The sequence below is a fragment of the Mizuhopecten yessoensis genome, unplaced genomic scaffold (assembly GCF_002113885.1).
Source record: "Mizuhopecten yessoensis strain PY_sf001 unplaced genomic scaffold, ASM211388v2 scaffold4583, whole genome shotgun sequence".
Taxonomy (NCBI): Eukaryota; Metazoa; Mollusca; class Bivalvia; order Pectinida; family Pectinidae; genus Mizuhopecten; species Mizuhopecten yessoensis.
Genome location: NW_018405619.1, coordinates 114242 through 138592, shown reverse-complemented (window position 1 = coordinate 138592; position 24351 = coordinate 114242). Strand labels below are relative to the sequence as shown.

Genomic DNA, 24351 nt, shown 5'->3' with positions numbered 1-24351 from the left:
AATTCCCGTTACATATGAACTCTGTATGTAAATCAATTATTAACCCATAAATGGTGATCCAATCAGACTGTATAGCGACACAGAAATCATTTCTTATTTCAACTGAAGTTTTCCCATAGGATAGCACTATCGCGGCTGTAAGGAAATATCTTCAGTTAGGTGAATTTCCTTATCTTCAGTAATGAATCCCAGGGACAGATTGAAGTGAAGGAATTTCCTAAGTCCGTGAACATGTGTCCTACTTGTATTTTCCTGTCTCTGATAAGAAAACGACTAATGATAAAATGAAGTACATGTGTCCCAGGAGTTGGTATACTTGTACATTTTTGTGAATTTATCTCGAAAAGTTGTCCAAAACAACTGTGATACAGGCAGCATTATTTCTTTATTACTAATGAATTCAATCAATATTTTTTTATCACGTGTTGAAGAATTCTGGTTGTAACATCTCAATTTAAAAGGATAAACTACCACAATTCGACAAAACATTCACTACAGTCCAAAAATCTTTAAAATTTCAGACGATCGTAAAAAGATGTCCTGTGATGACATTTTGAAAGTTCAGCCTTCGATCAAGTCTCGGGGAACGAGAGTTGCCAGATTTGTCGACGTGATCCCCCATTCCCATTGTGTTTACTGGTATCTTAATGACATCTCTGACAGCATGACAAGAGTGTGGACTCGAGTTTCCTTCCCCAACAAAGACGAAACTGTTCTCCTGTAAACCACCTCTCTACTTAGATTATCTGCTAGGGTGTTACGATATCTAAATATTTGATCATTTTGTCAATATGACCTTATCGTTTGACCTTTCCGTGTCAAGACGAGACCCCTCAAGTAGATCTCTTTACAATACACTCGAAACTACACACATGGTAAATGTCTGAATTGTGTTGAATTTGTCGGTGCATGCGGTGTGCGCTGACTACAGAACGCACGTAGTGCGTAGAATAGTACATGTGGTAGGTAACGACGGTTAACGTTCTTCACACAAACACGCACAGTAAACAACGAAGCTGCATAATGGAAGTAAAAATAATAATCTTAAAGACATGAATGCTTTGAATTGCCTTCAGGAAATACCTTACAACACATACTTTTTATTTTAACATTACAGAGTGTTCCGGGTAGTAAAGGTTTCACGAGAGACATTTAGATGTTTCTTCTTGTTCAGATAATTCGAAGAAAAGTACAGGTAGAAGACCTGTGTAGACAGATACAGGTGGAATACCTGTGTTGAAAACCCTGTTGTTAATTAAACATGTGTTAAAATCGGGGCCACTGTCAGGAGGACTAGCTGCAGCTCTAGCGTGTCATACGATTACTGCGAACTTGATCTCATCTATACAAATGAGGTGCAATACTAGCGCTCTAACATGGTGTAGGGTATATAATGACAAACTCCTTACCACACATTATTAAATGAACCGATTCTTTATAAAGTGTAGTTTAGTGTTTCTACATCGAAGCAGAAAAATACAGCTAATCATGCGTTTTACTAAAACAATTTTAGATGCACGTGACACATTCTTTCATGAATTTTGCACACGCAAAGTAATAATAATAATGCGAGGTTCTTATGTACCGCTTTATCACAACCTAGTTCGTAGGTCGTCTCAAAGCGGATCACAAATTATTTTCCATGGTAATAGGGCCTTTGCAACCAGCAAATACCTTTCTCAACTGCCTGGTGAGCATACAGCCGGAGCTGCCATTTCGGCGCTAACAGCTAGCATTCAACAATTCTAGCACTGCCCAACCACGTTCTCATTAACAGCTGAGTAGACTGGAACAAGCGTAGTAAAGTATCTTGCTCAAAGATACAACACAGTGCCGTGCCGTGACTCGAACCCGCAACCCTTCGGCCAAGAGCCCGGCGTCCTACCACTAGACTACCGTGCCTCCAAGTAACATGGACTTTTCATGTTGAGCTTAATTGCTATTGCATTAAAAGGAAGAGGACAAAGGATTCACACTGTTCGCAACACTCACGAGATTTTAATGGATTTGTGTATAGTCATCCTCGAAATATCTGGGGTTACGTTCACTTTCACTCCATGCACTCCTGGAATATGTCTTATCTGTACGAGCCACATTGTGGATGACATAAGTAGAATAGTTTGATCGTTTTGTGGTCATAAAAATAATCACGCGACAGCATAACGGTATAAGTTGACCAGCTTAGAAGTTAGATGTTGCATTGAGCGTAACCCCTGACATTTTGAGGACGTGTATCCATATGCTAAGCATTATTAAACATCCTAGCTTGTTGCTGTACATTTTATGAAACACACACGTCGCGTGAATGATAATGGCCGTGAGACACAGTAACCTTGAGGATGGACCAACGATGTTCATGCTAGTGCTACCTGTACTTAATCAGACTTTGGTTTAATTGAGACGCACTGATCACACCAGATTGGCTCACCAGCTCTGCGCTAGTAATCTGTATGTTGAATAAAACTTTGGTTTATGTGACACGATCATCCTTGCCGATTTGCTGAGCAGGTCAACATTAATGCTTTTTGTGTAGACTCCGATTTATGTTGTTTCATTATTAAAAATAATGAAATGGAATAAACTGTTTTTACAGCGTCAACATACACGGATGACGTCATTATTGAACTCCTATACGAAAAAAACCTTTAACGAGCTAAGCGTTGAGGAGACACCAGAAACAAAGGGAAAGACATCATACCTGTCACTAAAACTCAGATTGGAACCAGGTGCTCCCTGATGGGAAAGCGACTTCTATCAAAGCTAGACGAGTTTGTTCATCGAATTTAAAAAAAGAAGAAAGAAAGAATTACGACTTTCATAGGACTGATATAGGACAGTCTAACTTATCTACTGTGAAATAAGATATTTTACTGGGTTCCGAATTTCGTGGTTTACCGAAAAAAACACCCCATATTTCATGGGTATATGAATTCGTGGATTACAAGTACCCACTCATATGGAAAACAAAAATATGTCAAAATTGTAAATACTTCGTGAACCTATGAATTCGTGGAAAAAGAGTAGTCACGAAATTGTTGAAATAAAAAACCTCTCAAAATTAGTGATTTTTTTCTAAGTATATCGGTTTCGTAAACCAACAAAAATACAATGTATATTAAAAAGAGCAATCCTACAATTGCGTTTTAAACATCAAAACATTCCTTTTTTTGTAATTGATATCCATGTAAACACTGTTTCAATGCTGTTCTGTCCACTATTGACATTTTAATTTGCGGTGTATTTTTAAATATATTTACAATCAAGTATGCAATAAATACAGCCTGCGTAATTCTTAGTACAGACGTAATAGCCATTATAGCAGAAAGACTCCATTGATGTTTATAGTTCTATGTTACAGATGACTCAACATAAGGATTACTTATACGAATCAACGGGCATTGTACTGTGCATGCATAGTACTGGAACTGCTTTGTTTAGGCTGGCTGTTGAGAACCATCGGCGATTGTTCTTGGTATAATATCGATACAATATGATCTATGTTTGCCTGAAGAGCTGACACGGATTTGTCATAGTTTATTTGTGGTTCCAAACATGTTATGTCATTTTTAAACTGCTACATGTACTATACATAACCCGTGAATTCACCCTTAAATGCTCATGAAATGAAACACCTTTACTTTATCGAATATGTCAAATGCTTTTTAAAATGTCAACCAAGAAATATCCCATTTTCATATTTACTACAGTCAAATCATTATGCAACTGCCACACACACCTCTTGCATGGTTCTAATCGATTTCATTTATTCATATAAAGCCCTCAGATTCTGAGTTGATTTCATTCATGATATAAACCTGGTGATACATCTAGATAAACAGCCCTGGGTTGTCCGTTACATAGCGTGTTTATTGTAAAACCATATCGTAGACGATGTGATTAATTTCTGTGATATTTAACATTACCCGGACCATTACACATGTATAGGGAAGGTCATTTAAGGTGACGCACACTTATAAACCAGTTAAGGTGTATTTAATCAATATGCGTTTGCTGCGATAATACATTCGAATGAATCAATGGCACTACATTTTAAAAGGGAAGGAGGTCTTATGTATTTGCTGGGATGCTAACCTCGCCTGTTTTTACTTCGATCAGACATTCTTTTCTGTAAATTTATGTCTTCAACGTAATAACATAATAATATCACTGATATCGACATTGTCCAGTATTGTATAATTGTTTGCTTGTGCTGAACGTCCTATTAACAGCTATGGTAATTTCAGGTCGAGCCAGGTTTTGGTGGTGAAGGAAAACCGGAGTTATCGGAGAAAAAACTCTGACCTGCGGACAGGACCTTGCGACTGCCCCACGTAGGTCTCGAGCCCGCGCCCCAGTGGTGGAGGGCCAGTGTTCGTAGACGATCATAGGCCTTATGACTAGTCGACCACTACGGCTTCTGATTCTTAATGAAGCCTGGCTCCGAAGCACTTTGCATAATTGTTAAGCTATCTCATAATAGTTGATTTTTCTTTTGCCCAATGAGACCATTATTAAGAGTTCAGACTTTTAGTTCTTCATATGGTATGCATTTTAGTAAAATCACCTTAAAGATAGAATTAATAATTATGTACACTATACATTGTTAAACATGTAAAACACAAGGAACGCTCATTTTAGTATATATTACACTTTTACGTTGTTTGATAGAATTGTAATGCTGGTAGCATCCTAACCCAATAATAGACTTCGTTCATTATTACACATTTCTCAAGAATACTTTTTTTATATTGGACTGGAGAAGGTCAGATGAGATGTAGTGCAATACAATACAGCCAGTCGTAAAATTTTGTATTAACTACGTATGTTTTTGTATTCATATATACATATATTTTTTCCGTTCCAGCTTACTCGATAAGCACACTGAACATCAATGTCAGGAAAAAGACACAATTCATCATGTTAAACATGTTGTAAAAACCACCACCTGATGTATAGCTGTTCAAAAGTACGTTTATATTTTACACATAACACTTAAGCTCTAAGGGTTCGTCCATCTGTAATTAATTTTGATGCAAATAGTTTTCTGAGATGCATGTACATTGTATTTACCTTTGTGATTCGTCCATCCGTGATGAATTTATAAATAAATAAGTTCTAGAATTGTAGGTAATTTCAGATTCGCTTATCTTTAGTGAATAGATAAACAAATCAAATTACAGGAAAAATATATTAAATCTTATGTTCTCCCATTTGTAATGGTTTAGATGTTAATCACATGCTTGGGTGCATGTATTGAAAGTTATGATTTGCCCAGCTGTAATAAATCCGGGGATCTTTTCGTACACAGAATTATGCATATATGAATAGTTTATAAAAGTTTCAAACATCGTTGTGGATTGTTAATCAGGCGTTGAAACGCTTCAAGAAGAAAAAAGGGGCCGAGGTGGCCAAGTGGTTAAGGCGTCTGACATATGCAATTTGCTACACCACCAGCCCTCCACCACTGGGTCGCGGGTTCGAGACCTACGTGGGGCCGTCGTAAGGTACTGGCCGTTGGTCTGTGGTTTTCCCCCGGAAACTCCGGCATTCATCCTCCACCGAAACTTTGCACGCCCTTAAATGCCCATAGCTGTTAATAGGACGTCAAACACACACAAACCAAAATCAAGAGGAAAAGAAGCTCGAGACAGTTACATGTACCCCTATACATCCTCAACATTTTTGTTAAGCCATATTTACTAGGGATGAAATAATACAGGAACCAATTACGACTAGAAGAACAATAATTGTTTTAATTATGCAATAATGCGTGTCAATGAAGTCTCGAGAAGCACAGGATTTTAAGGTTAAATGTTCTAACACGTTCACCTTAAGATATCAACCTAGCATAATATACCTGATACTGTCAATGTGATGTACAGATTGAACGCTGATGGTCTTTTGGTATTTTTGGAATTTGATTAGAATTGGTTGATTCGTTCGTGTGGGTACTTTTATATATTGATTTGCTATATCAAGGGTAATATATTAAATTAATTACATGTATGTAATCAGGTAATTTAAGGACTATAAAGGAGAACCGGAAGTAAACATTATGTATATTGTACGTACACACGAGACAGTCCATCCGCAGACACGTTTGTGTAGTATCAAATTCACAATTCCATGACAGTTAATTTAATTTTTTTTCCAGCTGTTTTTGTAACTTGTAATGCTACTTTTGTTCACATATAATGACAATGATCAAGGTTAAATATTTATTGATTTGCTTCTTGATGGGTTGTTTTGTGTCCGCGCGCCACCTAGTGTCCTATAAAAGAATTGCTATCTAGCTGAGACGTCGGATACAGAAGCTGTCGGATACAGAAACATGACAAAGCATATGTGTACAGTATAAAATATCGGGCTAGCCAAAGGTTTCTCTCATCAGTGTAACCTTGAGGCTAACTTGTATATTATCAAGTTTATCGGTAGTAAGAACAATGCTCTTTTATATATCTTAATTCAATTTTCATATACAGAAGTAACGGGGCTGGGTATCATACAGTGTAGCTCTTCAACAGGCAGCAATAATTTGATATGACACTCGCCTAAAGGCTCGTGTCATATAAAATTATTGAACTCGTTTTATAAATTCAATATGACATGGATACTCATGTAAGACCCTCTACGTATGATATCTCTCTAAAAGGTAGCCACAAGGCACGATAACTTATAGCGATATACTGTACTCTGTTAAGCACTTCTTTGCTTCCGTCCTACATAAAATCAATTTTACACGCCTCACAAGGGTCGTAAAACAGTGATCATGTCCTGATAAAATCAGAAAGTAAACGATCGGATCAAACGGAACCGGGTATACGGGTAGATTCACACTGTGAACGGATCTTATTTCAACCTGGTCGATTTACTACCTCCATACCTGTCACGGTGTATTGATAACCCTAAACGTGACATTTTGTCACTTGTTTACATAATTGAATCTTTGTTCCTTTAATGTTTTATTTTGACCTACTTTGGTAGAATTTAAATATAGAATTAAATGCCGATATCGATTCACAGGGCCTTATTAACTACGAGTTGTACATATGTAGATATAATTCAGTCATTACCGGTATCGCTATATCTAAGATATACGTAGATAGATATAATAAGTGATCTTTCCCATACTACTTTATACACAACTATAGCTTTACACAGACCAACTAAGGCCATAGACGTATGTGACGCTTGTGTATAAAATGTGGCTCGGGATTAAGCTATCTGAGGGATATTGTTCAAGTAGCTATATGCATATGGATGTGACCTTGCACAGTCAATAGAACGTTCTTAAGGACGAGTATCTGTATCTTGCACACTAGCAATAAAGAAGATATTTCGAAGCGATACATTCATCTAAATAATCTAAACTAAATTATTTATATTTCGAGGTGATCCCCGCAAACAACAACTTCTTTAAAACTGCAATTTCAAATGTTTTTATTAAGTATCAAGCAATTTTTGGTAGAAACTCTTTTAAAGAAAAAAATAATAGAAAAATATTTTGCAGTAAAATACATGAAAATATGAAACTCAGATGAACAGCAAGATAATTTAGATGATTTTATCGCAAAAGATAATTATATCCATTTTTGTCCTTCATGATTTGGTCAATCCATAGCATTTTTTTTTTATATGCCAACTATCCTTAGACACATAGATATCAGTCATCGTACATGGCAATGGGAATGTTTATGAAGAGTTTCGCCAGCCACAACTGCTTAGCGTGTACGTACCCCGCTATGTCACAGTCAAGGCGACAACGTGTTGGTATTTCTGATATCAATGATGATCACAGACGATAAGAGTGATACACCAGACAGCCAAGTCATTACAGAGTCTAAACTCTTAGACATGTCTGCGTTTTATAAACACTGGAATTCAATCGCTTGATGTTAATGTCGCTTACTACGTACTCTTACCGCTGTGAAGCTGTTTAGTACCACATAGGTTTATATATGTGGCCAACTAAGGCAAATTGACTAGCGATGATTTTAATTTATGCAAGAATTCAACTTGAACAGGTTTTATCGACAATCCAGAATACTTTCAAGTCACATGATGTGTATATGTGTTATATTTCATTTAATAAATGTATCAAACAGCAATATAAATGATGCTTTTTAAGGTTCTTAGTCGGAATATGTAATTAGAACTTTATACAATATTGTTGTCTATTTGGTAATTTGTCATCAAAAATGTTTGGCCATTCATAATGATTAAAGTTAGTTAATATAAGACACCAAACCCTGAATTCCGTCTTTTCGTATTCCAGAGTTAACTGTTCTTGTGAGCAGGTATTGATTGTTACGTCATTGGCATGTGTTGGGTGTTTAGTTTAATCCGACACTGTTTTTGTATGTTAAAAAACCCCTTATATGTAAATAACGTTTAGTCTACACAGAATATAAATCTTCTATACCGCTTGTATGTGGGTCGTATTTTGGCATATTTGGTATTTGCCATTTCTAAAACCACAAAATAGCTTAATTTTGTTCCAGATGTTTAAAGTCTGATTATCCTCATAGGATAGTGCTAACCCATGCGTGTCTAAGAAATGTGACACTAGCTGTTTCATTATTTATTTCGATTGACATCTGATTACCAAGAACATATATTAGATACGAATTATTACCATTATTATTTGCTAGTATGTAACATAAACAGTAATACGATTTGAAATCTGCTTTCTCAGTTGAATGACATTTCTGGGACAAAGTCGACATCAAATTCACGAGATTAATATGAACTCAGCCATGTGTGTGTGTTAGAGTATTAGTCTATAATTTGTATGTTATCTGTCTTCGTATACTCCGCCTTGATACCATCTAACGATGGGGGCACAAACCTAAAACATTTACTTACACGTAACACTATACCTTAACGATATCTCTCCGTGTCATCTATCGACAGTGATGGTAGTCTACAGCGAGTAGACGTGATCTGTGTTTGTTAGCAGGATGAAAGAACGTTTACGTCAAAAATAACAAAAATAGGAAAAAATACCAAAATGTCAATACAGAATGACAAAATCCGAATTCAAATTCGACACAGAAAAGAATATCATCTGAACTGAGGGAACAAAAGCATAGAATCAGGGTCCGTATCCATGAAACCGTTCTCATGCTCAAGCCACATTCTTGTTTCGGTAATTACTCTATAAACCATTACATTTGTCAAGAATTTCTAAGAACGTTAAAAAGAGTCCTACAGCCTTCGAATACTGTTTTCAATTTTTCACTTGACGTTGTGAGTGTTTCACATGATTTTTGCGAGTTACAAAAACTATACACTTTCGCACGGATTCCATGCTTTAGCATGAGAATGGTTCATGGATACATGCCAATGAATCCAAACAGAAAAGCCCAAAGTGAAATCAGATGCTATGCAATGGTAAGCATTTGCTGCACTACCTGTGGTACATGTCATTACACAGGGAAGACGCTGAATTCATATGTATATTAACCCAGTTATGATAACGACCACCATATGGTTAGTTACTACATATACACTGTTACAGACATTAACAATGACGTATATAAAACATTGTCATAACTAAAAATAAACATGGACTTATATTTGACCTAAAGTATGTAGGCGAAATTCTCGGTCGTTAATTTGCAGAAATGCTTATATGTATCCTATTGTGTATTGTGTATACACGCGGTTACTGGACCAGGGACATACACCTAATTTGTTTTCAGATTTTGATACATCATTCTTTTAATTTTCACTTAATTTAATCATACCTGGTTATCCTGGTATTCGGTGAGATACGGGTATGTTTGCCAGCATAATAACCTAGCGTAGACACCCCCCGTCTAATGTTAGCGGGGTCTTAACCTCTCATCCTAGGTATCTCTGTAGAAGTGTGTTAAACATCTAATACATATACACTACTAGACACAGCCCATATTGCTATTTGATATCTCAACTTGACCTGGAGATGCCCTCTCCTCTTTGAAATAATCTGGGGTAGGAGTACGTTAAGCTTGAATGTTTCGTTTGAAATAGGAGCTTTCAGGATAGGTACATACTATGTTACTGAAACAGTGTGCGTCAGTAACCCATCCACGTGCCATTACGGACCCGGGTGATGTGACACCTAACTTCGACAGCGAATCAAAGACAGCATTCAAATTGTACCCGGGGAATGGGAGATAATGAACCCACTATTATTCCATGTATTGAAACGTCATCTGCATGCATCAATGGGTAGTGTCAATAGAAAAGCTTTCAAGTGTGAATGTAATTCTGTTTGCTTTATATTTCATCACAATTGCCGTGACGACATGGAACATGAAACAAGACACACACATGTGTTTGCATCTATAAGATTTGGTAAGCTAAAACTGAATTACACAGCTGTTTCGTCCTTCTAGAACTCCTCAGTGTCGCTAGGGACCAAAACCTTCCTTAGATGGCCTGTTTAGCAAACAATGCAAATCAACAGAACATATTTCGATGATATTAAATGCACGTTAGTTCAAATGTGACCATAATAACACAAGTCCATTGGCATCTTGTGGAGGATTTTAGTGAATGGAGTTTCGATGTTACAGATTGGTACTAGAACCACTTGTAAAGTACTTTTGTGGCTTATATTTTGAAGAGTGTTTTCAGGTTGAGGAACGCTTAGAAAGCGTTTATCCAAGATTAAATTGGCAGGTGTCCAGTTCAGATTTATCAATATCAATAAACAAGTAAATATGTAGGTCACGGCTAGCTATGGATGAAATCTTACCCTGAATGACCTCCTGAGAAATCTTCTTGATAAAATAACAACAATTTTAAAAATGTACAATCTTTTCCAAAATTATTTAAAATATTAAGCTACCGATTAACTTACATATATGTAGGATCGGACCTTTTGAGGATCCTTGTGCCACTGCCAAACATTGTAGCTGACCATTGGAAAGTGTTGTTTCTGGTATGATTCAGCTTGGATAATCATTTTTGAAAAGAAACCATACTTTGCAGTACTTTTATGAGAAGTAAAATCAAAGAAAAAAAGAGGGCATTGACCAGGATTTGAACCCGGGATTTCTGGTTGATTGCTACCAACTGAGCTACCTTGTCAAGGGAAGTGTATTACCTCAAATGTGCTAAAGTTAAATCCAAAGCGAGAGTAACGGGCGGTTAATGTATTTACGAAAAAATCCCAGTGTAGTGGGACAGGGATCATTAAAGACTACTAAATGATATGGAAGTTATGACGTATTTTAATCGGCAAGCAGAGATGTGATTTCCATGCCAACATGTTCACACGTAAATTTGCCACAAATATGACATTAAGAGTCCTGTCGAATCGTAGCACCATAAAGTTGCCGTCCAACATATAATGTAGAGGAAAGAGACTAACCGGAATTTTGACCTCTTCTGTGACACCTCCACGTGACCATGCTGGTGTGTAAATGACCAGTGAGAGTCTTACAGCTGGTATTTACCTGCCATCGTCACATATAGGTGTCAATCACACACCTGTAAAACGACGTGTGTCTCTCTAACAGGTGTAAAATGATGGCTGACCAGCGAGGTCATGTGGTATGTTACGTGACCAATCATATCGTACATAAGACCCATCGGCTGTGTAAAGTCTTTTAGAAATGAAGACTTTATTGATTGTTCAACAACTGTAAAACATCATTTGTCAACTTGCATTAATCACAATTGTTTGTCCGTATGTACGCGCGCGGGGCGTATTAACGTAGGCGTATCCAGGGGAAACCAACATTGTGATGCAAAGGACCCGTACCTTTTCACGTCTGATAGGGGATTCGAATCCCCACCATATTCGTTAAAGGCGAGTGTGCTTCCCTTTACGCCACTCACCATACAGTCTTGTATTCATTACAAGAACTCTAATATGGTGTCAACTGTCACAGTTTGTCAAACACTAATTTGCGAGATTGTCTTATAACTTACTTAATTGCAAAAACTGATAATTGAGAAATGGTCATTTCAATAGCACCAATAGACTGCACGTGTTAATGGGCCGTGTAACAATACATAACAGGAATAATTTCTTTTTAATTTCTGTATTATGTACGAATTCGCTACATAATTTCAACCTAAAATGTATATGTCATAAAATGATCAATCTATCCACCACCTTATATTGTGAATATAATAGTCTCATTTAAAAGTTGGGGAGCAAAGTTTTCTTTTATAGAGAAGATAGATACGCGACTTTATTAGGCATCTTTCACGAGCAGTTATATAACATGTGTTATACACTATGTACCGCCCTTAATGTCCATTTAATAGCCACAATAACCCTATTGAACGGGCCGTAATTGTTTTCTTACCGCTGATAAGCCAACGGGAAATAGGTCTTCTGTTTCCCCCCTGAAGATGATAGTTGTCTTGCTATGTGTTTACTTGAGTGATATTGATCCTCTAAATCTAAGTACATAAGTAAACCTCGCGATTACAGGGCATGGAATACTGGTAATAAAAGTGTTGGTGTTCCCTGCCAATGTTGGCGATATACAAATGACCTGGTACACACGGACAATGTCCATCCTGCTCTACTGTCCACCTACACACAACACATGAACACATTGTTCCAGAACTGTAATTTTAGATTTTACTGATCAGAAGTTTGCCCAATTCACAAAAGAAAACATGTTAATTTCAATATGTCATACCTATTTTGGCTGAATTGAAAAGCTGTGTTCATTGGTTGGCACAATTTAATAATGATAAAAGCTGTGATTTATCGAAGTACGTATAACGCCAGTGGCTGTATCTATTCGGTCCGAGTTTTGCCCAATTCACAAAAGAAAACATGTCAGAGTTTCAATATAATGTCATACTTATTTTGGCTGAATTGAAAAGCTGTGTTCATTGGTTGGGACAATTTAATAATGATAAAAGCTGTGATTTATGGAAGTACGTAGAACGCCAGTGGCTGTATCTATTCGGTCCGAGTTTTGCCCAATTCACAAAAGAAAACATGTCAGAGTTTCAATATAATGTCATACTTATTTTGGCTGAATTGAAAAGCTGTGTTCATTGGTTGGGACAATTTAATAATGATAAAAGCTGTGATTTATGGAAGTACGTAGAACGCCAGTGGCTGTATCTATTCGGTCCGAGTTTTGCCCAATTCACAAAAGAAAACATGTCAGAGTTTCAATATAATGTCATACTTATTTTGGCTGAATTGAAAAGCTGTGTTCATTGGTTGGGACAATTTAATAATGATAAAAGCTGTGATTTATGGAAGTACGTAGAACGCCAGTGGCTGTATCTATTCGGTCCGAGGTAACTCTGCTTACTGACCATACCCAGGATACATAAGTTCTACTTGCACTAGATTTCAGTTAACATTCCACCTTGATGGCAGGATAATAATTACAAAATAAAATTCAAAAGCAATGTTGTGAGAGTAAAAATATATCGGGGCCAGACTGGGAGTCAAACCCTGCACCTTAAATCACAACACGGTCGCTCTTACCAACTACCTCTTAATACCTAATCAGCGATAACAATTTTGCTTGCCCAATCCGAAAAAATCTAGTGAAGATCATTGAATATATGAGCAACTATAGTGGAATTCTGTAGTGTTTTGTATGCAGGGAACTGGAATATTTAAATCCGTATGCTCCCATTTTTTGTACTTATTTGCTGATAGTTATATGTATTTCGCTCGAAATTTATAACGTACGTTTCGTTTGCGTAGTAGTTAGCGTTCGATACCTTACACAGCTTCACACGCAAATGAATGAAACGAAAGATAGGTAAATCACGTCAACTTGTGAATGTTTTGAGAAATTCAATGGACCAATTGGCTCATGTAAATCAAATACCTTTATATAGTTTACACAACCAACGTATGCGAAGCAATTTTAGGTTAAAAGAAGTCATGCAAGGTTTCAGGAGACTAAAAACGTTTTATAAAATTTCTGGTGTTAAGCCGGTGTCGGGAATCAAGGGTTTACATATTTATTGCTCTTTAATCCTATGTATACAGTATAAATTACACTCCTGTGTATGTGCCATAAAACAAACGGACACTAAAGTGGTCAAAACAAACCAATTGACCACGCACACCACGAACTTTCTCATGCTCTTTTACGGCCTGATCTAACAGAGACAAACAACCGATAACCTACAATGTACCACACAACAATTCACACAGTCCCTTTCCTGGTAGGGGGCATGCATTGTTATCTCAGTTTGGGGTCTAGTTTTTACATTTCCACCCTTTCATTTATCCCTATAACGCGCTCCTAGTCCGTCGTTAGGTCAAAACGGTTTGACCACTGGCTTTGTGATCAGGATACCGCGTATCATTAAGTGACGATTGTTATGTTGGTTTAAGCAAGTATTTCATTGTAAATATCTGGTAAAGTAAACTCCTTATTGAGTATCACAAAAGTAGTAACATGTAATTTTATAGATGAGTTTACGCATCGAGTATCTCTGATGTGAGTATTTATAGTGGTCATATAAAATTGATTTAATAATAAGAATTATAATCACATATAATATAACCACAACCTCCAAATGAGTCAATTCGTCACTTTAAACCATTTTAAGTGAATCGTATTTTATTATGATGGTCGCTCCTGTTTGGTTAACGTACATTACTTCGTTGGCTAACCATTTCACATACATGTTTTGTGATTATTGTGCAATAAACCCCAAATAAAAAATATAAAATACTCGACTCCTAACTAACAAGCTATCCTACCACCACCGCTCAGTGATATCATGTTGCTAAAGGAGACACAGGTATGCTATCATAATATAGTCTGTTCCTTCGTTTACTGAGCAAAACCCCGACGTTGCTGATTATTTATCTATGGGGTGTTACTGTAAGTGAGCTCTTATTTGCTTTTAATTACACTGAATTTCTACAGTGAATTGCTAACGCAATGAAAGAAAAGTTAGTCACATGGAACGTCTTCTTTTATTTAAGTAAATATAGGTTGAAATTGTGGCAAATGACACTCATATGATTGTATAATTTGCTTTGGGGAAATGTATAAGAAAATCATTTATGTATATATTATACACTGTAGCGACATGTGTCAAAGTGTATGTATTATATTCTCTAAAGCGCATTTTTAATTTAATTACACACTTTGTAATAGTGAAATTGATTGAGTGGCTGACGGAATAGCACAACATAAATAGATCACCAGTCGTGACTTAGTATAACACAGAAACGCATTAACGTCCTACAAAAACTATGTAGATCTGACGTCCCACTCGACAGCAGTGATGCCCCTACTCAATTGATATTCAATTATTTAGATTATAACCGTTATATATTGTAGCCAAACGTACCTGTATATGATCACAGTTCCTGCCTTAAAGCCATCTTTGTCCTGCAGCAACAGAAAATAAAAGGATTATTGAAGATGTAGTACAATAAGATGCGCATTTATTAAGAGTTTTGAATAAGCATTTGAAATAATTTACAATTTAGATGAAGCACTTCAGAAAATAAAAAGTAAAAATTAAAACATGTGTAAATTAATGAAAAAGGTTAAGTAAAATAAATAAATAAATAACACACAACGTCTTTGTGGCCTTCACAGTTTATAGAATAGACCCCTACATAGACAGAGGTGACATTTCAACATAAGCGGGGTGAAGTTTTTATATTGCTCGTTGTTCATAGGGATTCATAGTAATGTAACCATACTTGTTTATGGCAGGTTAACTGTCGAGAGTTAAAGAAAAGAGGAGTTTGAATAGCGTATTAAGTTGCAAGCATTGAAGGAAAATCAAATATAGGATTCAAAATTATCGTTATTCAAGGACAAACTGTCATCAATATAATTGTGTGAATGTGCATCTAACTGCTCATTGTAAATATCTTTTAAACTTAAGCATCAATTAAAAGTGAAAACTAATAATGCAGTTTATGGATTAAAATTTGAAAAAAACCCATATGAGGACAAACATCATACAAATCTTTCTTGTACATTTTCAAACATTAAAAACATTTTTGAAACTTAAGGTAATTAGCTTCTAAATCAGACTAAGTCTTTAACAACAGGATAATTAAATTGGTTGTAAAACACATATGACAAGAAACAGCTTTAGGTATAATTAACTTAACTTGAGATATAATTCAGCAGTCAACCGGCGGCAACATAGACAGGTGCAATGGTAGAGTTTTAAAATATAGAATGGTGACACGCAAGATGAACACAGACCTCCATCACCTGTTAATTAATTGTTGTCAGTTTATGTGACACCCTTCCAGTTGTGAGTCTTTTCCCTTACATTATGACGTCATCTCTCGAGAAATACACACGTGATTTTGTTGTTGTACTAATATGACAATACGTTTATACAATCATCTGTAACACCTTCTAACGATACAGTCTAATGAATGAATCAACTTTGTGCATAAATGATAATGGGACAGAAATGCTTGGGTACATTTATCAAAAACAATGTGCTACAATCGTATTATTAATTTAGTTTCGTTATTGGTGCAATGGACGAAGATGTTTGGAAATAAGTGTTTACAAATATATTTCTGATTTATTCTGATCAGAATAGCGTATTAAAAGAAAATACTGACCATGCTTGTTCATTTGCTCATATACCGTCGTGCCAATGGACATATTCAATTAATATAAACAATGATGCTCTTGGCCGTACACATCACGATGAAGTGGGCAGTGTGACAGACTATCCTGACAATAGCTGGAGGGAAGATATACAGGACTATGTCCGATTGTTAATGTCGTCCTTGGCACTGTAGAAGGTATTCGCTCATGTCAGAACTAATATCATACAATGTATCTACGTATACATTGCAATGTGATATCGTATATAGACCCATATAAGCAGTTTGTACATACTTATTACTATGGCGCTTATTCACCTATAACAAGTCAATCAAAATGTCTAGCCCTTGCTGCACATGTGTGTCGACCGGAATACTCAACTGATACAAAATGTTCATGAATATTCATATCGCAGGACGTTTTGCACTATTTGCAAGCAGATAATCATCGATAAAAGGTATCATAAATATTCATATTGCAAGGACTTTTAATAATATCTGCAAGCAGAAAATCATCGATAAAAGGTATTCATGAATATTCATATTTCAAGGACTTTTTGAATATATGCAAGCAGATAATCATCGATAAAAGGTATTCATGAATATTCATACAGCATGTGCCATATGTAATACCTTGTAATCAGAAGAACACAACTACTCATATCCAGTAATGTCTGCTGAAATGACACATAACGTACTATTTCATATATTACCTGAAGCACTCTTCCCAATATTCCGTATCATTGCTAACACCTTAACTAATATTTCTAACTTGTATTTTCTAATAACTTATTAAGGATTGTTAGTGTTATCAGTGTATTTGCATTATGTAAATAACCATCCATATGAGAAAATATTCCTTTCTACAATCCGGATAAGAATGATTGTCAGACAAGCTCCGGCTCATATCGATTCACCATCCTAATGATGACAAATTCCGTCTTTGCGTATTGCAGAGTTATCTGCTCTTGTGAGCAGGTATTGCTTGTTACGTCATTTGTTTTTGAGAGTAATGTCATCGATTTTTGAGAAAACGACGTAATTTTCTCACACAAACCAATGACGTAACAATCAATACCTGATCACAAGAGAAGATAACTCTGCAATACGCAAAGACGGAATACTCAATCCTAGTATTAATACAGCAATGGTGCATCAACAACTTGTTATCAACTACGCGATTGTTATATTATGCTAAACAACATAATATATGCTAATGCATCCGAACAGATTTTTTGTTACATAAAAACGTGGAAAGTAAAAAATGGCACGATATATACTTCATTAAAATATATAAGCATTTCATATATCTCTTAAACTGTGTATGAGACACTTAATACATTAATTATTAACTCATTCGACCCCAAAGACCCAAAAAGTGGGTCAATATGATTCATTTGTTGCAATGTGCACGATGTATATATCCATGATAAATCCACTCACGGAAAATTACAAGAAACTGATGCCTCAAACATGCATCAATATTCATTTTATATCATATATCATATATCAGATTAATTGTTTGTGCATACCGTCTGAAGTTAATGTAAATAACTAATAAAATCCTCAATACATCATAAACAGGATTTTAAATATCTTAATGCATTTTTGCTCTTGAATAGTATGAATAAATTTGACAAATTTTGCATATTAAATAGCGGTGTACATTACTGTTTGTTGCATGTAATATGGTTAACGTATGTTGTCTTGTCCCAAAAAACGAAATCTTAGCCTGTATAGCATATTTGAATACGTTGACTGTCAAACAAAGACACACTCTTGATGAAGATAGATATGCACTACATTTAGGCATTTCACAGAGTGGTATGCGTGCGATGATCGTCGAACAGTGAAGTCGAGTTAAGGTTGTTCGTTTGTCAATGGTAACTAACAAACCTGGTATTTTCAGCCTTTTATGCGCATGCTAATGATACCCAGTTGCATTACAATTAATAAATAAATAAATACTGTATACCATACCGGGAAACTTTTTACTCCAGTTTAATGTTCGCACTCTGTTATGAAGGCGAGTTTATCATTTCAGTTAGGATGAATAAATAACATAATAGACGTACTAGTTATATGTAAAGGGCGATTGCAGAACTGGGTGAATGTGGGTTTTTACTGGCGAAGGGCGAAAGTTTGAACGGGCGAAAATGTGACGGTAAAAAGTACAATGTATGTTGAATCTAGGAATGGCACTTGATACGACATTCTTGTAAAAATGACACCACTATTCTCTCTTGAATAAAACCAACAGTGTCGTAAGGTAAACTAGAACATTATATACAGGCTGTATCATAACGCCTGCACTAGAACAAAAATCAAATCTACACTCTCCTACCAAAAAATACATGGAAATAAACGGAAATATATCCGCAAACTCCAACAACCGACACTCCAATCCCATGAGAAAACTGAAATACATTGAATATTATACCTCATGCGAGGACAACGGAGGCGAAACCAGTCGTTATTTGAACAACAGGCGACAACCAACCTGGCATCAAACTCCGAAAAATATGTCGGTCACCAACTTTCTGAGACCTTTGTCTCACAATAGATACTGGCTTACAAGATTGCAATAGTAGCGTCACTAACTTCATTCAGTGATTGGTAAACATCGTGAAAGATTGTTATACAGTCGCCCTTATATACTGTAAACATTTGCTGAGGATAACAAATAAACAACCCATATATCTGCAATGTAAACTAAAGGACGTCACATGTCAGTATGGCAGTACAAGTCAAGCAACACTGACAAATCCAATGTAAATTGGGATATCGACCCTGTTAATATTGACCCGCTTTTCTACACTCATATGTTTTCTTTAAAGACCTGTTAAATAAAAAATCAAACATAAAAAATGCATTATATTTTAAATAAGATTAATCAGTTTGAAAATATGTAATATCAAAGTTTTGTTTTATGCGTAAACAATGTACGTATTTAAAACGTTCAAGTAAAACTTTGATATTATACATTTTATTGCTTGATAGTAAATAGGTCTGGTACATGAGATGAGGTACTATGCAGCCATTATATTCTGCAGCCATATCTCTGGTAATTGTGGTAGGGTATGTATATGCATCGTCCGGAATTACGATGTAGTTGATTACGGGTTCCAATGGCTACTGATATTTCGGCAGATCTCTTTTATCATATAAACCTCCTTGTTGCATTTGTTTATAACATTGCCATTCGGATATCTGTTCAAGGGAACAGTTCATAAATTATGTTTAAGTTGAATCAGAATTGTTTTCTATGAGAAATTGCAGTGACAGTTAAAATATTAAGCAGGCATATTTGTGATTGTTGCTTGCTACAGCAAAACATCAAAACAAACTTGAAACGAAATTCCTGACCTTTAAAAGTGAATGTAGGTCAAATATTTTTAGCCATCAGATTAGTTTTAAACCAGGACAACGGAATGATGGATGCCTACGTAGGCATACTTCGGAACTATAGCACCGGGCATGATATTTACATCATGTCAGATCTCGAAGATAAACAGTTCTCCTCGTCTACAGAACAAGCAAATCCCATTCGCCAAGAACATTTAATCTTCTTCCTTACGTTGACATCTTACCATGGATAGGGTTATTTTTACCTTGCCCTAGGGTTGAGACACTGACAGGAAAAGGATTGCGATTCCTTACGGCAACAATATAATGCCATTACGTCAACATTGCATTAACATTAAGGCAGCAATGCAGTGCGCCTGTCAACTTAACATTAAATTAATTCTTTGACAATGTCAATAGGGAAAGGGGAAAATCTCAACCTTCAGAGAAAGATTATTTAGTTGCAAAAGACGAGGCTACATGTAGCTAAGAATCCTCCTCCCTGGGTTGATATTTTCCTCTCTGAACCTATTTCCCTGCTCCAAAGAGGTTGACGGATTCTATCACTCTCACCATATTGTTGAAATGATGCGTCTTCTAAGTTATGACAATGGTATGACGTCAGGTCAAAAATGCATTAACTTCACATCAGCAATGCATTAGCGCCGTAGCGTCAAACTTGCAAACACTAATTTCATTCAAACCCTACTACAATGCAATACCAATTGTCTGGTTTGTTTCATGTGGTGGCCATTTCAAATCCTATAATGTTTTGCAATTTAAGGTTTGATATCAATAATGAAATATTTTTGATTGATTCAAATATTGCCTTTCTGTTACCTTGTACATTTGAGTAGAAAGAGATCTTGATACAAATAATGTATTCATAGATCATCATTGTAGAGAAATTACTAATACATTTAAACATTTGCATCATTTATAAAACATTATGTTTTATGATATATGTTAATTCAGGTAACATTACCAAATACAATTAAAAGGTGTTTTTGATTTGAAAATGTATAACAGAAATCCCCCTTAATAACAAACTGTCTATATATGAACCACAGAGTAAAGTAAACTGATATACAATATCCCACAAAACGTACTNATGCCCCCCCCCCCCCCCCCCCCCCCCCCACACACACACTCTCTCATATATTCATATTGCTAACATGTCAATTATCATACTTGTTAAAATTTATATTATCAGACTTTGAATAAGACATTGCATGAAATACCATAGCGTCAGTACACAAGGATAGATCAACATTGAACGTATGCATTTAAGCAAGGTCAATGACAGATGAAACAACAAAAACTGAACGGAGGACATCAATCCCCACAATATATTCTATAATGGGTGTCCAGAAGGTTAAGAGGTGCCAGTTTCCACGTGTGGCACATATTCTATTGAGGTCAAATAGAAAAATGTGCCAAAAGCAGCAGCGCTTATACACAAGGGGAAAAACATAAGTTCAGATCGAACGGAGAAACCTTAAACACAAAAAAGAGAAGAAGAAAATAGTATTTGAAAAACCGCCATCAACTCTCATCAAATTAGGTGCCATGGTAGAAAAAGCATTTCCTGTACCACATATTGTACCCTTGATGGTTCAAACTCTATAGTATGAAGGTCATGAAAAGATCTAATGTACGATGAGCACATTTTTAATCATGATAGAAATTGGCGTATCGTAGCTGATAGTCAGGTAACGTCCATATATTTGTTCGATGTAGAATTTGCATATGTACCACTCTTGTTAACTAATCCAAACATCAAATGGATATCCCTGTGATAAATAGTTAAACGTTGCTTATAATTTGAAGCGATTCTGATTTACTTAAAATGTATTTACAGTATATGCTAAAATGTCATCTATATAGACAGGAATTATTCATGCGTGCTATTGTAGTATCATTAAGGTGGACAAATGCTTTGATGATGGTTAGGATTTCCGTGTCCCGCGGTGTGCGTTACAACATACAACATGCGGTGAGAAAATCTTACATAGAGAAGAAAAAAGTATACAATCTGGCAGTCTGCGTTATCATGTTCATATCTTTACTCCGTAGCATTTAATGTCTCAATGAAATTCATCTTTGCTTTATTTATGTTGTAAGCAATCTGGAAAAACATAGCAATAGGTAAGTCGTCTAAATTCCTGTAGTAGTATTGCTGTTTTAGTACAGCAGATCTTGTCGTCCCAGCAGTGTGTTGAACGAACAGGTCTAACTACTTTGTAAAAGGCAGAACTAATCATAACACTTAGCTTTTTATCACATAATCGGCCTGTTATCCAGTGAATTCGCCCGTGTAATATTTTTACATATGTCATTAGTGTAAGATACCCTGAAGCGTTTTGCATTGGCTGTGCCAGTCAGAAATCGATTGTGACGTGTTGATATGGACAATGACGTGACGTCATAAATTGTGAATGGCTCAACAAAATGTCTGTCTTCGTTCGATTAAGCCCGCTACATTTTGGCTTTAAAACCTTTCAAAATGTAAGTTTTATGAGTTATGTGATAAAAAATATCTAACCAAGGCCCGCAAAAATAAAAACTCGTTTCATAAAACCTCATATGAAATGAAAACTCATTTAATATCGTTTTTGTAACAAATACATTCTAAACATATAAAGGCCCCTTTTCTGGTGCATTAAACACTACAATGCGTTTTTATGACTGCAATGATAGATGGTTTTGACAGTTTAAGTTTAACGTGAAAGGAGTTTTCATCTCACATATATTACCGAAGCGTGGTATCTAATTGGCCGATACATATACAAACTGAACACTAATATGAGTTATGAGTTATAAGGTATGCAACGTACAATTAACTCCAAAGCCACCTGCAAGTAACTTATGACTCCTTAACATACGTCACCCATGGCAAAAAAGTACATGAAAACCATTTTAAAAACATGTATTGCTAGGATCTACATCTTTATCATTAGAGGTTAGTATTAACATTTCTGTATGCTTAACATTTTTGAACCAAATTACACCATGAGTTTACAGATGAATATGATTTGTTTAAAAGTCTTCTAAGCAACAGAGATAACATTTTAAGTTCATTGTTTTGGATATTACTACATTATACTGTATATTTTAAACACTGAAATTTAGTTGATGTAACATTTGCATTTGTTTTTCGTGGACTGATGAATCGCGTTCGAGTTGCTAAGAAAATAGAGTGTGCAATGTTAGTTTTACTTGCATATTAAAAACAATTTTAATTCTTTCTTGATAGGGAAAACATATCAACTTGGCTTCTATTCTAATGTTAACATATTTGAAAGCAAACCATGGTTTATTACTTGAAGGTTCATGACTTCTCTACATATATTTTGACAAGTAAGCCCCTGATTGTGAGTGACCATTCTACCGTAGACCATCATTTACCCTAATGCTAATTTAATATTCGTGGACACTTTCCAGTTGAACCGGTTTGTAACTATTTTATAGATACAAAAACTGACATGTAAATATCTTATAACTTTGACCTCGTTTATTTATAAAACAGCGTCATCTTAAAACAAAGTATTTATTCAGTGTTTTTTGCATACACTGCTCGTCTTAACTGTCACACGTTGAGTAACTTTAAAATTAAATGTGTATACGTTTACGGTAAATGTTTCCTTATTAAAAACTTTATCGAGCACTATTATTGCCACGAAATTCAATATTTGCTGAGAGCTGCGATATGCTAACACTGCTTTTTCGATTACAACCTTGTTTGATATATCAGCGATCATTTATATGTATCTGCGAAAGTACTGGACATATCAGCGTTTTCACTATCATACACCACAGAGTATAATGTAAGGATTTACTCAATGGGTTGTAAGTCTGAAAGGCTGAAAACCGCCACAGTAATCAGGCATATCGCTGTAAGTATACGTAGATATAAATCGGATTAAAGACATTTGAAACCGACCAGTGAAGGGCGGAGGGAGCGTATTAGAAATCCCTGCCTGGTCATAAGACCTTCAGAAATGTGGAATTTGTGATTAATATTGGTCAATGTATGGTAAGCCTACATCTCGAAACATTCGTAATTAACCCCGTCAATATTTTAATTGGAGTTTTCATAATGCTATGTTTTTTTCATAACTAATGGACAAAAAGAATAAAATGTCAATATATTTTTCAAATATGGAAAAGAATCCTCAAGTTTTTTTTAGAATCTCAGAGTAAGCTGCAGGTTTGGTTTACCATACAGAGGTCAGCCCCCTGTATAAGTACTCTGTGTACACAACAAATTGTCCACTGTGATCCCACACCTTATAATACCGACCCACATAGGCTATTTTATGATATCCTCGTAACCTCTGCAGGGCCAATGGATAAACTCACAATAAGAGCATGGTTTATCTCAATATTTCGCTCCTTCAATGAAAACCGAATTCAGTTATGCTGCTAAACTGGTACTCAAAGCACTTCGTATGCCGTTGTATTTC

The 24351-nt window shown here is 35.7% G+C and overlaps 1 protein-coding gene across 8 annotated transcripts in view; it reads right to left on the bottom strand.

The window, feature by feature from the left end:
• The window catches only part of LOC110449338 (dystonin-like), a 146460-nt gene that overhangs the window by 112712 nt on the left and 9397 nt on the right, over positions 1–24351 (bottom strand). For all 8 annotated transcript variants that reach the window (XM_021496130.1, XM_021496120.1, XM_021496127.1 and 5 more), the window contains exon 2: positions 15301–15341. The gene's annotated coding sequence lies outside the window, so the exon portion shown is untranslated. The remainder of the gene's footprint in view (positions 1–15300; positions 15342–24351) is intronic.